Source organism: Cetorhinus maximus, chromosome 2 (assembly GCF_964194155.1).
Source record: "Cetorhinus maximus chromosome 2, sCetMax3.hap1.1, whole genome shotgun sequence".
Taxonomy (NCBI): domain Eukaryota; kingdom Metazoa; phylum Chordata; class Chondrichthyes; order Lamniformes; family Cetorhinidae; genus Cetorhinus; species Cetorhinus maximus.
The window spans coordinates 18,717,449-18,734,130 of NC_135880.1; the positions used below are offsets into that span (position 1 = coordinate 18,717,449).

A 16,682-nucleotide genomic window follows, 5' to 3' on the forward strand; every position below is an offset into this window, starting at 1 on the left:
GGGAATTTTTTTAAAAAAAACAGCTTTTTACAAGCGATTAAACAGAAGGGTTGTGTGTTAGGGTCTTGCACTTTGATGTTAGAATTGTTGGTGGGGGCGGGGAAGTTAGTTAAAAAATACAGAATGGAGAAATTTGCCTGGAATTTCAACCAACAACAATTAGCGTGATATAATGATCTGGAGACAAAGGCTGTTAATGTTCCCTCCATGGTAATCAAGGTGAACTCACTCAGCGTGTGAAACATCCATCTGGAAGCTTATTTTTCCTTCATACAGGATCATTTAATAGCTAACAGTGCACGGAAATAGATACTGAAGGATTGATTCTCTGTATTAAATAAAACTTGTTGCAACACTTTGAATTTCAACAGTTTACCCATTAAAACAAAAACCTGAAAATGAAATTGTGATATCATAGTTAGTAAGTCACATTTAAGCTCAGCAGCATGTTTGCAAGCTTAATTCGCAAATTTGTATGCCTCTCCCCATCTGCTAAGAATTTCCACCTAGCACTTCATCACCATCGTGAACTTCTGCTTGGGAAGCCAATTAGGGAATGTCAGGCCTTACCGAATACCAAGTTCAAAGTACAAATAGTACTAATAGGGCTGCAACAGTCCCAGAGCCTCAAGGCTTCATTGAAACTGAAGCTGAAATGTTGGCTTCAAAAGTCCTGAAAAGGAGTCATTACTTAAGGCAAAGGCTGCAGCAGGAAGGATTTTGTAGCATACAGGTAGGATTTGATTTCCTCATCAGCTGTAGAGGTGCCTCCTGTAATTCAACTCCTCACAGCAAAAGATAGGAGGATACTAAGATACCTGTGGAAAAAAAATGGTACTACCCAGGTTTATGTTACAGTGAAGCTAATGTGAAAGGCCACCTATACAGAGACTAATGGCCAGGAAAGTCCAGCAATTTGTTAATAGTTCACATGAAATATGTCCAAAAGGCTGTTGTCACACTATATTTATGTTTTATGAATCTTAGCAACAAGTAATTTCAGTCCTGTATTTCATTACCCACCCCGAATCGCAAAAATAATTTGCATTAATACAGCAGCTTTAATGTAGAAAAAAATCCCATGGTAGACCCAATCAAAAAAAAAGGATGCTGAGCAAAAAGGACGGGTGACCAAAAGTGTAGTGACCAGCCGTAAGGTGGGTTTTAATGAAATGGAACTGGAGAGCTGGAGGATTCAAAGAGGGGATGGCAACTGACCCTGAGCATGCAGATGAAGCCCGGGAACTAATTCTTATCCACCCCTGGGTTTCAAGGTCTAGATCCAAAGATGGGCCCACACTAATTTCAGTCCTCAGACATACAAGGCAGGCCCAAGACCCTGCCTGGACTTTATTGCAGCTGATCAAATTTTTCAGTGCGCACATTTCTAAAGCTGCTTTGATATATACTGCTAAGACCCCTCAAGCAAACTCTCAGAGGTATTCTTTTAATTCAAAGGATCTCCACCAAAATTGAATTGTTCATCCTTGATCTGCATACAAAACATACAGCTGATCAAAGTGAGGGGAAAAGAACACAAAATGAAAATAACTAGGCACTCAAAAGCACCAAGGAAGAATCATGGTAAACATGAATTTACGTCAGTTCAAATATGAATGCAAATGTTGTGCAACTACTGTAGGATCCTTGGAATCAAGACGCAGATTTCCCTTCCATTACTGCACCAGATTAAAATAATTCTTTGTGGACATAAAAGCACACACAGGTCTGATTAGTGACAGAATTAATCAACATTTCAGCAGATGTGAATTATAGAATTAAATAGAATTATACAGAATTTACAGCACAGAAAAAGGCCATTTGGCCCAACTGGTGTTTGTGCTCTACACGAGCCTCCTTCAACCCTACGTCATCTCACTTTATGAATAAGATTAAAAAGTTTAAATTAAATTTAGGACTAATGCCAGGAAACTCTTCTTTACACAAAGAATGACTCACAATTGAAATGAACCACTGGATATAATAATGGAGGCAAAACTATTGGAATCATTGAAAAAAATTTTGGATGGCGCAACGGAGCGGGGAAAATTTGAGGCTTTATCTGGATAAATAATTTGAGGTAGGCCACTGGGGCCATTCCATACATAACTGATCTTGTGATCTTTTGAAACAGTGAAATAAAACAATAAGACTAAAATGAATGAAAAAAATCTAACTGATTACTCGGTGTATGCATACATTAATACTCCTGTAGTATCAGGTTAGGCAGAAGTTAGACCACAGCAGCATCTGTGCAGTGTGACAGACAGACAGCTGCCTATGTTACTTTCCAATTACGCATGAAACTATTCAATATCGGTGTCCTACACGTGCACATATGTGGAGTTCAGCTCCCAGGGCAGCCAGATCTAATGTTAGGACAGTGTGGGTGGCACTATTAAGTCTGTCCCAACATTAAAATAACTGAAAAGTAAGTACATGCTCCCTGAACTGTCTAGCATTTTTACAATCTGACTTTGCTCCAGGGCTGAACCAAGTGCGAATCTCAAGCAGTGCCAAACTGCCCACCAGCTGGTCTCACATCTATTGCTTTATTGCACTTGAGAGTCAAGCTAGTTAACCGGATTTCCAAATTATGCTGCTATACTGCTCAGCTACGCACACTAAATTGTTCAGTGTTAATGCAAGAATGTGAATAATTGTCAAAGCCTAAAAAATTGATTTCTTATAACAATTATTATAGTCGAATTTAGCAATAAAAGAATAGAAGTATTCAGCACTTGATTATGTAGACTCATTACCTTTCTATGAAAGTCCATAAAAGTGGGGACGCCTAAGAAACTAATGCAAAAGTCCATAATATCATAAAGTGATTTCATGTTTAGTGGCATTTAACACTCCAACTCACATTTTACAACATTTTCCATAACAGCAACACAAGGACCACATTCCCTTTCACTGTTCTTAATTACTGTTGAAACAAGTACTTTGCACCTAACAGACATGGGAAAAATATGGGTTTATATAGTCAAATAATGTTCAATTTGGCAGATGTGACTAATGCACGCAAGACTACAAAATATGTTTTCACAACAAAATGCTTCTCGCGGGGACGGGGGCTTGGAAAATACACATAGAATATACTATATGTAAAGTCTGGAGCTTTGGGAGATCAAACTAGACTTGATTCTACTGTGCTTTTATTTTCTGAGCCTCTCTATGATTTATCTTGCCTAAACAGAGCAAGAATCTTGTCTTAATACAATGCAGATGGCATTATCCAGAACCCCAGTAGCTGAGTTCATGCTACACAGCCACACTGGAAAATCGTTTGTGATACGGAACCAACACTATTTAATCTGCCTGGATTGTATTTTGGGATAGCATTTAACAGGATTATAGGAAGGAAACAAGATGGCATCAAAAAAAAACATGGTCACTACCGGCTTGTGTTTTCCCAGCTAACCTTTTAACTGTCTTTTTTTAGATTCAGCTTGCCAGTACATTGGTACACAAGGATATTTTCCTTAAAAATAAAAACTGCTTCTTTTGAAGAGCATCAGCTGCCCTGGCTAAATCTCACAAAACTGCGTAAAGAGTGGTGAGGAGATGGAAAGAGTTGATTCTACTGCACAGCTCATCTATAGTCGTACAAGGAAGAACCTTAGAAAATTCGCAATCAGGAGGCACCAAAAAGATGAGTTCCATCGATCTCTACTTCCTTATGTTTACAGTGGCAAACAAAAAAGCAGAATCAGAATTTAGATTCACAGAATGACAGAAATGTTACAGCATAGAGGGAGGCCATTTGGCCCATCATATCGGCGCTAGCTCTTTGAATGATCAATTCACCTTGTGCCATTCCCCTGTCTTTTGCCCGTAACTCTGCACATTCTCCTTTTTCAGGTAACAGTCTAATTCCCTTTTGAATGCCTGGATTGAACCTGCCTCCACTACACTTTCAGGCAGTGCATTCAGACACCAGCCACTCGCTGTGTAAAAAAGTTTTTCCTCATGTCACTTTTGCTTTGTTTGCCAATTACTTTAAATCTGTGCTCTTTTGTTCTCGATCCTTTCACGAGTGGGAACAGTTTGTCCCTATTCACTCTGTCCTGACCCCTCACAATTTTTAACACCTCTATAGGGTCTCCTCTCAGCTTTCTCTTCTCCGAGGGAAACAGTCATAACTTCTCCAATCTATCATCATAACTGAAGTTCCTCATCCCTGGAACCATTCTTGTGAATCTTTTCTGCGCTCTCTCCAATGCCTTCACATTTTTCCTTCAGTGCGGTGCCCAAAAGTTGACGCAATACTTCAGCTGAGGCCAAACTAGTATCTTATACAAATTCAACATAACTTCCTTGCTCTTGTACTCTATGCCCCTATTAATAGAGCCTAGGGTACTGTATGCTTTATTAACTGTGCTCTTAGCCTGCCCTGCCACCTTCAATGACTTACGCACATATACACTCAGGCCCTTCTGCTCCTGCACCCCCTGCAGAGTTGTATCCTTTATTTTATATTGTCTCTCCACATTCTTCCTACCAAAATGGATCACTTCACATTTCTCCCCATTGAACTTCACCTGCCACTTGCCCGCCCATTCCATCGACTTGTTTACATCCTTATGAAGTTCTACACTATCCTCCTGACAGTTCACAATGTTTCCAAGTTTCGAAATTGTGCCCTGGACACCAAGGTCTCAGTCATCAACATATGTATCAGGAAGAGCAAAGGTCCCAACACTGACCCCTGGGGAACTCCACTACAAACCTTCCGTTAGAGGGTCAAAAAACATTAATTAACCACTTATCTCTGTTTCTTGTCATTCGGCCAATTTCGTATCCACGTTGCTATTTTGTCTTTTATTCCATGAGCTAAAACTTTGCTCATAACTCTGTTGTGTGTCAATGTATCAAATGCCTTTTGAAAATCCATGTAAACCACATCAACAAGATTGCCCTCATCAACCCTCTCTGTTACTTCCTCAAAAATCTCCAGCAAATAGTTAAACCCTTAAATCCGTGCTGGCATTCCTTAATTAACCTGCATTTGTCTATGTGACTATTAATTTTGTTCCGAATTATTGTTTCTAGAAGTTTCCCCATCACCAAAGTTAAACTGACTGGCCTGTAGTTGCTGGGCTTATCTTATCTTTACACCCTTTTTTGAACAAGCGTGTAACATTTGCAATTCTCCAGTCTTCTGACACCACCCCCAAGTCTAAGGAAGACTGGAAAATTATGGCTCGTGCCTCTACAATTTCCACTCACTTCCCTCAATATCCTTAGATGCATTTCATCCATTGCTGGTGCTTTGTCAATTTTTAAGTTTGGGCAGCCTATCTTATACCTCATTCCTATCAATTTTAAATACTTCTAATGTATTACTTATTTCCTCTTTCTCTGTGGCCTGGGTAGCATTTTTTTCCTTGGTGAAGACAAATACAAAGTATTCATTTAATACTTCAGCTATTGCCCCTGCCTTCATGCCTAAATCCCCTTTTTGATCCCTAATCGGCCCTACTCCTCCTTTTACCACCCTTTTACTATTTGTACGCCAAAGACGACTTTGGGATTCCCTTTTATGTTAGCTGCCAGTCTCTTTACATGTTCCCTCTTTGCTTCACTTATTTGCTTTTTCACTTCCCCTCTGAACCTTCTACATTCAGCCTGGTTCTCCATTGTATTATCCATTTGACTTCTGTCATAAGCATACGAATGCAAGAATTAGGAGCAGGAGTAGACCATTAGTCTGCTCGAGCCTGCTCCATCATTTAATAAGATCATGGCTGATCTGATCGTGGCCTCAACTCCACATTCCGCCTACCCCTGATAGATTCTTGACTACAAAGGAGTCAAAGGTTATCCACCTCTGCCTTAAAAATATTCAATGACCCTACCTCCACCACTCTCCAGGGAAGGGAGTTCAAATGATTCATGACCCTCAGAGGAAACAATGCTTCTCATCTCAGTCTTAAATGGGAGACCCCTTATTTTTAAACCATATCTCCTAGTTCCAGTCCCTCCCACAAGGGGAAACATCCTTTCAGCATCCATCTTGTCAAGTCCCCTCAGAGTGTTATATGTTTCAATAAGATCATCTTACAATCTTCTAAACTCCAATGGATACAGGCCCAGCTTGTCCAACCTTTCTTCATAAGATAACCCCTTCATCCCAGATATCAGTCAGGTGAACCTTCTCTGAACTGCTTCTAACACGTTTATGTCCTTTTATAAGTAAGGGGACTAAAACTGTACACAGTACTCTAGGTGTGGTCTCACCAGCTCCCTGTAGCAAAACAGCCCTATTTTTATATTCCAGTCCCCTTGCAATAAACAACATTCCATTTGCATTCCTACTTTCTCTTCTTCATGTTAATCGCTATAATTTGTCCTTCAGGGAGCTCTGGATTAGTTTACCCTACATTTCCCTTTCAAAGGAATATACCTTGACCCCTCTGGGATATCCTCTCTCTCCAGCACTGCAATGCTGTCCTTAATCAATACTGCCATTCCTCCCACTTTTCTTCCTTTCCTATCTTTCCTGAGCACCTTGTATCCAGGAATATTTTACACTTAGTCCTGCCCTTCTTTGAGCCAGATCTCTGTTATAGCCACAGGATCATATTTCCACATATCAAACTCCGCCTGTAACTCACCAATTTTATTAACTACACTTGGTGCATTCACATAAATGAACATTAACCCTGATTTAGGTTTTATAACTTTCTCCCTTACTCTGACCCCACCTAATAACTTATTCTCTACTCTGGTGCCATCTCTCTCTCTCCCAGTATTCTGTGCATTTTGGTGTCCCTCTCTGATAATTACATTGGTTCCCACACCCCTGCCAAGTTAGTTTAAATCCTCCTCAATAGCACTAGCAAACTGCCCCGCAAGGAACGCTGTCCCGACTCTATTTAGGTGCAACCTGTCCAGCCTGTACAAGTCCCATCTCCCCCAGAGCCAGTCCCAATATCCCAAGAGTCTAAAGCCCTCCCTCCTGCACCATCTCTCCAGCCATGCATTCATCGGCTTTAACCTCCCATTTTTATACTCACTTGTGCCTGGTACTGGAAGTAATCTGGAGAATACTACTTTTGAGTTCCTGCTTGCTAATCTCCTACCTTACCCCCTAAATTCTGGCTGCAGGACCACATTCCTCTATCTACCTATGTCGTTCATACCATGTGTACCTTGACTGCTGGCAGTTCAGCCTCCCCCCTCAGGCTGCGCTGCAGCGATTCAGTGGCATCCTTGACCCTGGCACCAGGGAGGCAATACATCATCCTGGATTCACGTCTGTGGCCACAAAACACCTATCTATTTCCCTAACTATCGAATGACCTATTACTATTGCCCTTCCAATCTTGCTTGTACCCTACCTATATGGCAGAGGCCTCCACAATGCCATGGACTTTGCTCTGGTTGCACTCCTCCGGTGAACCATCACTCTCATCAGTATTCAGAACTGAGTTCTGGTTGGAGAGTGGGGTATACTCAGGGGCTCCTGCATTACCTGCCTGTTTCTACTTGACTGTCTGGTAATCGCCCATTCCCTCTCTCCTTCCATACTCTTAAGTTGATCACATCTATAAACGTGCTATCCACAAAGCTCTCAAGCTCATGGATGCACCTAGTATAAACTAAGTAATATAATCACATAATTCATTTCATCAATTAACATGAGAGCCTATAAGTTCATCTACGCTCATCCTTCCAGAATACGAACTCAATAGTCTTAAGTTAGTTCAATGTCCATGCCACGACCAGCCTTCTTGATTAACCCTGCGAGCAACTCTGGATAATTTTTTAAACTCATTCACGTGACGTGGGTATCGTTGGCTAGGCCAGCATTTATTGCCCATCCCTAATTGCCCTTGAGGTGGTGGTGAGCTGTCTTCTTGAACGACTGCAGTCCATGTGGTGTTGGTACACCCACAGTGCTGTTAGGGAAGGAGTTCCAAGAATTTGACCCAGCGACAGTGAAAGAACGGTGATATATTTCCAAGTCAGGATGGTGTGTGGCTTGGAGTGGAACTTCCAGGTGGTGGTGTTTCTATGTGTCTGCTGCCCTTGTCCTTCTAGATGGTAGCTGTTGTGAGTTTGGAAGGTACTAAGGAGCCTTAGTGAGTTCCTACAGTGCGTTTTGTAGATGGTACACACTGCTGCTACTGTGCATCGGCGGTAGAGGGAGTGAATGTTTATGGATGGGGTGCCAATCAAGCAGGCTGCTTTGTCCTGAATGGTGTCAAGCTTCTTGAGTGTTATTGGAGCTGCACTCATCCAGGCAAGAGGGGAGTATTCCATCACACTCCTGACTTGTGCCTTGCAGATGGTGGACAGGCTTTGGGAAATCAGCAGGTGAGTTACTCACTGCAGAATTTCTAGCCTCTGACCTGCTCTTGTAGCCACAGTATTTATACGGCAGGTCCAGTTTGGTTTCTGGTCAATGATAACTGCCAGGATGTTGATAGTGGGGGATTCTGCAATGTAATGCCATTGAACATCAAGGGACGATGGTTAGATTCTCTTTTGCTGGAGATGGTCATTGCCTGGCACTGGTGTGACGTGAACGTTACTTGATATTTCACTTGATAATTTTACCTTTCACAATCCTGCCCTTCTTCTGACCAATCTGAAACTTATTTTTGCTGCTTCATTCATTATTTTAAATCTCCATCTAAGTACCTTCCCAAGAAGTCTTTTTGATGCCAAAGAACCTCAGCTTATCAAGAATTCCTTGAAGTGGAAACATGTGCAGTGAGGCACAATTTAACCTTGGAAAGGCTACATCTTCAAAAGCTTGGCAAGGTTTGGTGGTCTGAAGGGCCAAGTGTGAAGATACAGAAGATAAAATTTTGTAATATCAATTCTAAGGTCGTATATTGACAATGAATGATAGATGTACCCCAAGGAAGAAGGCAGAATACTTATGAGGTGTAAACTTCATTCTTAACACAAATGAAATGTGAAGAGGAGCTCTGGACAGAAATGGCTAGCATCACCTCACTGCTGATCTTTAGACCATTTCAGACTGCCAAGGTCCCAAATTCTGGAATTCCCTCCTTAAACCTCACCACCTCTCCACTTCTCTTTCCTTAAGACACTTCTTAAAATCTGTCTCTTTGACCAAGCTTTTGGTAATTTGACCTAACAATCTCCTCACCTGGCTCGGTGTCATACTTTGTTTTGTAAAGCTCCTGTGAAATGCTTTGGGACGTTTCTTTATGTTAAAGGCGCTATATGAGTAGTTGTTGAGATTATACAGCAGGGGGAAGGTTACAGAGATAAGGAGGAACAAGGCTGTGGAGGAATCCGAATGAGGGCAAGAATTTTAAAAATCAAGGTGTTGATGGCCAAGGAGTCAATGTAGGTCAATGAACAAAGGGGTGATGGGCTCTAGTGTGGGTTAGGATATGGGCAACAATCTTAAATGAGCTCAAGTTTCCGGAGGGGAGAAGGCAGAAGGCCACCAGGAGAGAGTATTGGAATAGACTTTAAAAAGTACCTGGATGAGCACTTGGCACATCAGAACATTCAAGGCTATGGGCCAAGTGCCGGTAAATGGGGTTAGGTAGGTAGGTCAGGTGTTTCTCATGTGTCGGTGCAGACTCGGTGGGCAGAAGGGCCTCTTCTGCACTGTGATTCTGTGATAAACTGTGACAAGCCTGGAAGTACCAAAAGCATGATGAGAGTTTCAGCAGCAGAATAGCTGAGGCTGAGGCAGAGGCAGGGGCAGGCGATATTTCAGAGGTGGAATTAGGTAACCTTTGTGATGAAGAGGATATGGGGGTCAGAAGCTCAGGTCAGGGGCAAATAGGACATTGAACCATGCTGTTCACAATCCCAGTCTGAGACATTGGCCAGGAGGGTATGAATTTGGTGGCAAAGGAATGGAGTTTGTAGCAGGATTTAAAGCCAGAGGCTTTAGTCCTTCAGGACCGAATATCAGAGAAGCAGTCTTTAATAATTCATTCCTAAGGTGTGGGCGATGCTGGCAAAACCAGCATTTGTTGCCTATCCCTAATTGCAACTGAGTGGTATGATAGGCCATTTCAAAGGGCAGTTATAGGTTAACCACATTAACAACCACAAAACACAGAATAAATTGGCAGTTGAGGGAAGTGGTGGTGAGGCAGAGTTGTGAGTCTTCAGTATACATATGGAACCCGATTACATGGGCTGTTTCTTGATGGACAGACTATGTAAATGAGGTGAGGAGTGCAGAGTTCCTGTCCTGAAACTCGGGAGTTTGGATCTCCCCACATGCTGCAGAGTAACTTGCCTATTGGTGTTTGAGAGAGTGTGGGTCTGACCCAGAGGCAGGGGCGAGGTGCTGAGGGACTGATATTAACCCGAGCGGAGTTTTGGGGTGGGGGGGGGGGGGGGGGGGGGAGAAGGTGGAACAGGTTGGGTGGAGGATGTGAGGGGTGTGGTGGAGTTGAATGAAGGAGGAAAGGAAGAGCAGGAAGGCATTTACCTTCTCCCTGAAGCTGTTCTCCGCTCCCTTTCCGAAGCTTGGCAAACCCGGCCAGCCATGGTTAGACCTGGAAAGCAGGTTAAATCAGAGGCTACCAGCCTCATTAAAATGTTTAATTGACCCAAATGACTCTTTGGAGTGGGCAGGTTGCCCATCCCTTGTTCCACCTCTGCCAAACCCAGAATTAAGCAGTTTGGGATTGGGTATTTTTAAAGATTTAACAACTCACCTGACTCCAACCCACTTATTTTCGTGAATTAAGATTCAGCCTAGTTTTTTTGGAAAATGGGGAGGTAACATGTAAACGAGAATAAAGGAAAGGCTAAGGATAGAGCCTTGGAGGTAATGGTGCAGGGGCAGGAAGCGAAGCCATTGAAGGAGATTCTATGGCTATAACTGGATAGACAGGAGTGGTGGCCAGCTCACTCAGTTGGACAATGAAGGAGAGGCATTGGAGGAGGATGGAATGGTCAAATGTCTCAGAGGCTGCACAGCTGAGGAGAAGGATGAAGAGGGGTGTCACACCATAGTCACAGTCACACAGTCATTTGGGATTTTGAATCAGGCCATATCAGTGATATAGCAGGGGTGGAAACCAGACTGGCAAGGTTCAAACATGGAGTTGTGGCTCAAACAGTCACTGACCTCAATGTTTGGTAGTACATGACTTGAGTATTGCTGAAAAAAAAAGAGACATGTTAAGCTTTTTGTCTTGCACTCATCAGGACACTCACAAGAATTCCAACATAAGAGGAAGACAACAATTTATACTGTATGTGAAAAGATTGCTGATTGGTTGGCAAGTGATGTTGCCATGGATAATTCACCAGTGTTGGTGAATGACAGCTAACTGACAAGCATTGTTTGAAAATTAAACCAGGCAGCTTGACCCTGATTGGTCAAGACATTGCCCTGAGGAATAAGTCAGTGAATGACTGTCACTTATTTTGTTTAGCTGAAACAGGCGCAATGTGTGTACATGTCCTTTCTGTCTGCAAAGAACAGGGCCCTGTGTATTAATATGTAGCTTCCAGTAAATGCAAACGCACCACACTGTGAGCCCAACTGACAACCTTAAATTGGTTGCCAGCGTAATTCTTAGCACATTGAGGATTATTCAGTGCATATTGTCCAATCGCGAAATCACATCTAATGTTGGACGCTGTGTTTTGTAAGAACGGGCTGGTTGGGTACAGTCTATACCTTGCCCGTTGCGAACAGCGGCTGGGGTATGCTGTTTGATATGATCCATCAGTCTTTGGGACATACGGTCTACATACCCAGCATTACACTGGCATTGAAATTCATATACCACGTTACTCATTTGTGTGTTAGGCAGAACGTCTTTTTGGCTTGACAGCAGCATCCTGTTAGTGGCAAATACCACTCGTGTTGCTACTGCATAGTAGCAGTGTGAAACAGCTAGCTTTACCTGTTGCTCACATTTTTGAGATATCTTGCCCTTCCAAGATAATCTAAGGTGGACTAGGCACTTTTCAGGGCCAAAGGTGATGGTCTTAGGCCGTTCATGAGTTTGCGTGATACACAGCGTGAAATGATCTGATCAGGGTAGCCAAACATCCTGCAGGATGTCTTTGATGTGCCCTATTTCAGCATCAAGCTTGCTTGGTGAGCAAATGGCTCGGGCCCTATTTACAAAGCTGTCAATAAGACCAATCTTATAGTGTGTCCCAACACATATATTGACCAGTGAAGGTAGGATTGCAGTACACCATGTAGAGAATCCCTCGGCAGATTTCTCAACTAGTACGTCAAGGAAAGGGAGTTCATTTAACTACTCTCCATTTTAAAGGTGAATTTGAGCGCAGGATGGAGCCCATTAAGACATGTAAGGAAATTGTTAAGTGCAGCTGTGAATTTAAATATAGTAAACGTATCATCCACATATCGGAAATATGCGAGAGGTAGCAGGTTAAGTGTTCTTACGAGTGTCCTGATGAGTGCTAGACAAAAAGCTTAAACATGTCTCTTTTTTCAGCCATACTCAAGATACTGTTTACTGATGTAACAAAACTTGTGACATAAGTCAATGCAAACCTAACAGCTAATAATCTACGATTTTATTATGAGATAGTACCTCAGTCAGTTTATTCTGTTATTTGTGTGAATCACATGCATCAATCCCAGTTACTTCATTAAACAAATCCTCTGGTGGCGCAATTAAACATCTGGGTTTTTCAGTGCATTGTTTACCTTGATAAAAATATCAAGCCTGAAGTAATAAGAAAAGCAAAATCTTATTTGAGAGTCACAGTCTAAGTAGCATTGAAATATTCTGATATTTTCAAATGAAACTGTGTTCACATGATAAAATATTCTGTATATATCATATTGCAAGAAGGTACCACATCGAGGTAAGATATTTTCTATGCTATTACAAGACCGTCATCCATACCTTTACTGCCTCTAGACTCAACTATTTCAATGCAGTCCTAACCAACATCCCAGCTTGCCCCTCTGTAAATGTGAGTTAACCCAAAACTCTGCTGCCCTTATCCTAACTTGCACCCATTCCCAATCATCCCTGTGCTTGCTGACCCATATTGACTCCCATTTGACAATGCCTATACTTTAAAATTCTCATTCTTTTATTCAAATCCTTCCATGCCCTCACCCCTCCCTATCTCGGAAAGCTTCTCCAGCCCCACAACTCTCCGAGATCTCTCTGCTCATTCAATTCTGACTTCTTACACATTCCCAATTTTCATTGCTCCACAACTGGAGGCCGTTCCTTCAGATGTCTGAATTCTAAGCTCTGAAGTTTCTTCTGCAAACCTTGTGGCTCTTCTGCCTCTTTCACCTCTTTAAGACACTCCTTAAAACTTACCTCTTTGACCAAGCCTTAGGTCACCCGCCGTAATATCTCCTTAAGTGACTCGATGTCAGATTTTGTCTGATTATGTTCCAATGAAGTACCCGGGGATGTTTTACTACGTTAATGGTGCTATATAAATTCCAGTTGTTACTAGTAATTGCTTTTTTTTAAAAAAAAAATCACAAATTCTAAAAATATTAAATGGGCAGAAGATAATAGAGAATAATTCAATCTGAGCATTCACATGGCAAAGAATGTGATATCTTATGATGTCATTTAAACACCTCAATCAGATTATTCCTTTGTAATCCTCTCCATCTGTTCTGTACCTTCTGAATTTGGTGTCAAAACTGCAATGTACAGCTTTTATCCAATCCGTTAGCTCTGCTTATCCAACCTACTAATCCCCCCCATGGCTCATTTTGTCTGTAGGCACATTTCCATGCAAAAATTGTTGGTTGTGCCTCTTTGAACTGGCGGTTTGCAGAATACCACTACCTTACCGAGGACTTAAAACAGTCAATAAGTGAGCAGCCTTTGCAAGTTAATCTTTAGAAGAAACATTTCTCTTAAAGCAGCAGGGTGCAGATGATGAATTTTTATGCTCAGAAAGATAAGGGGTGTTAGCGCTGAGGAATGAAATTACATTGGGCATGCAATGCCAGAATAAAGCACTCCCAAGTCAGGTGTAAATGAACTGCAAAACTCGGTTTACTCTGATCTGATCCCAGCAGGGTGTTCCCTATTCTGCCAGAATGACAATTTCCATTTACTGCATCAACTACCTCAATGCAACTGACAATTTGCCCCAAATTAAACCCAGCCTTATTAGTTACTGAGTTGAAACTGTCTGAGTTCAGTTCACAGAGGATCTGTCTTTACCAAGGAAGAAAATGCTACTGGGATCATAGTGAAAGGAGAGGATCATCACAGCAAGTGAACAGAGTAATCCCATCAATCTGTGCCGGATTAAGTCACCGTCCTTGAAGTGAAAGTACAGTTTCAAAGCCATTACAAACACCGGATTCCGTGCCCCTTGCACTGCAGTATTTTACAGGATCGCTGAGGCTTCTACAGTAATGCTCCCAGTCCTCCACAGGAGAGAGAGGCATAAAAAGGACAACTCAATCATAAAACTTTGGAGGAGCAATTAACTGAGACTTGCAAAACTCCAGCCTAAAATATGCTGTATGCTGGGATTCAGCTCACAAGTCCATACACTCCAAACAGACTAAATCACAATCAGGAGAATCATCATAGAGAATATTTTCCAAGGAACTGTCATAGAATGATACAGCACTAAATGATGCAGATACTATTGTGTCTGCGACAGCTTTTTGAAAGACCTATCCAGTTGGTCCCACTCCTTTGCCCCTTCTCTAAAATGATTTTTGGAGGCTTCAAAGGTTGAGTTGATGCTTGACCTCTACAGTAATTTATATATGTCCTCCCAAAATGACCAATTGCAGAGTTGGAACCATCCCCCTTGCAGAACCTCACTTCCATTAGCACCAGCTCCCATCAACGTTAGTTCTTCTGCCTTGGAGCCAGCCCAGATGCCTGTGATTTTAGATTCCAGTGACCTGAGTGGAATCATGGTCAGTAATCTGCTGCAGCATGACAGTAGTTCTTCCTTATTTTACTGCTCTCCAAAACCCCACCATTGTGGCGAATCAAATTCATTCTGAGTCACTTTGGCTATGGCATCATCGTAAGGATCCCACTCCGAATCAAAATTTGGTGCTTTCAGTTTCAGAATCATCCTTCCACAACAAATCATCTTCCCTTCCATCCATTGAATTGGATAGACTTGCATTTTTTGAACAATCTGATGACACTTGGTGTACTAATAGTGTCCCACAATTTGATGATGAAACTGCCCAAAACATCAAGCTCTGTCAACCATCCACCTATTCCGTTTGGCATGAACACGATCCTTGGATGGCTTGTTCAGGCACGCATCCAAAGTTTGAACTACAGTCTTTAGACCCCTGGTATAGCTGCAATGTGGGTGTCATTTCTTTGCAGGTGCTTCTTGATTCCATTGAATAGACAAGATCTGAACATGTCCCACACTAATAAGCTGCATTCTTTACGTAGGCCACCAGGACCAATCCATAACTTCACTCCATCCTCATCCAAGCAACCATTGTCATGGACATGCATAAAATCTCTGCAGAGGACTTAATTTTTGGCATGGTTTTACGTTTGAAAATGACTATAGGCTTCAATTATATTCTGTCCGCCATGCAGGCTGTTACTACCATGGATCTGGTCTTTGTTTATTCTGTGGTCTACACTAGAGCCCTTTTCAAATCTTTCCACTTCATCCATGTGCCAATGTGACATAATGAGTACTCGTGGTTTTGCTGCTGTCTGATGATGCATTGCTGGAACCTGGTAATTTTGGCTTGAGGTCTTTTGATAAAGCTCTCAGCAATCTTGGTCTTCTGCTACAACACTAAACATTTTTGATCCATTAAGAGGCTACACCAGCTAGCTGCTGTCTGAAATCTTTGCCAGACTCAGGGTACATTTGGCCCACTTATGGTTATTGCAATTCTGGTGATGATGAAACCAGTCTAACGGTTTTCGAGGACCCATTCCGATACATGCTTCTCAAGATCAGGCCAGTGGCTGATCCCTGTTCTTGTGGTGTATTTAGTCTCGGGCATCTTCTTCAGGGCAGATTCCTTCTTCTTCCATTCTTGCACCAGCTTTCCACGAACACCGAATTTCCTTACCACAGAACAGCTGTTTGACAAATTAGCAAATGGCATGACTTTTAGCTCGAAACCTGCTTCATACTTCATTTGTTTCATTGGAAGACTCATTTCTCTTTGTCATTTGCCACGCTGGGTCTGGTCTGTGTGAGCATGTCTTAAACTCCCACACATCTTTGCCACTCAGCTCACATCGCCTGTGCGATCCCTGGCGCCCAGTTATAAGATAAGCAAAATGAACACTGGTGGGTTGAAAAGTTGAAGCTGACTACTAATGTGAGCATTTCAGGTCGTGGCTGAAAAGGGGGTCAGCTTATATGGAGCATATGCAAAAACACGATTTTTAGGGCTGTAAGGAGTGCTATTTTATATGTTGGGTTGAGTTCTATGCTGCAATCTATTGTAGAACATAACCAAGCTGACTGACATTTGCCTTACGAAGGATCCAGACCACCTTCACAGCCACAAAAAGTCCTTGCCCTGCTCTGATGCTGCAGTTATGGGCTGCAGCATCTGGCAGATTTCAGTGAGGCCATCCTTATTGAAGTGGAGACGTATCATTGTTTCCTGAACATCCTGGCCAGATTTGGCCTCCTGCTGAAAGCCCTTCTCTCTCTCTACACCGCTCCCCACCCCCCCCACCCCACCCCACCACACCACACCACCAATCTAGGAG

The 16,682-nt window shown here is 42.3% G+C and overlaps 2 protein-coding genes across 4 annotated transcripts in view; one reads left to right on the plus strand and one right to left on the minus strand.

The window, feature by feature from the left end:
- Window positions 1-16,682, minus strand: part of fbxo8 (F-box protein 8) — a 67,088-nt gene that overhangs the window by 48,824 nt on the left and 1,582 nt on the right. Inside the window, exon 2 of one of the 3 annotated variants that reach the window (XM_078561618.1) lies at window positions 12,546-12,680. The exons of 1 other annotated variant lie outside the window; for it this stretch is intronic. The gene's annotated coding sequence lies outside the window, so the exon portion shown is untranslated. Of the gene's footprint in view, window positions 1-12,545; window positions 12,681-13,295; window positions 13,375-16,682 lie in introns of those variants that run through there. One more of the 3 variants, XM_078561626.1, reaches the window with a different exon arrangement.
- Window positions 1-16,682, plus strand: part of cep44 (centrosomal protein 44) — a 123,073-nt gene that overhangs the window by 17,329 nt on the left and 89,062 nt on the right. The window lies entirely within an intron of this gene.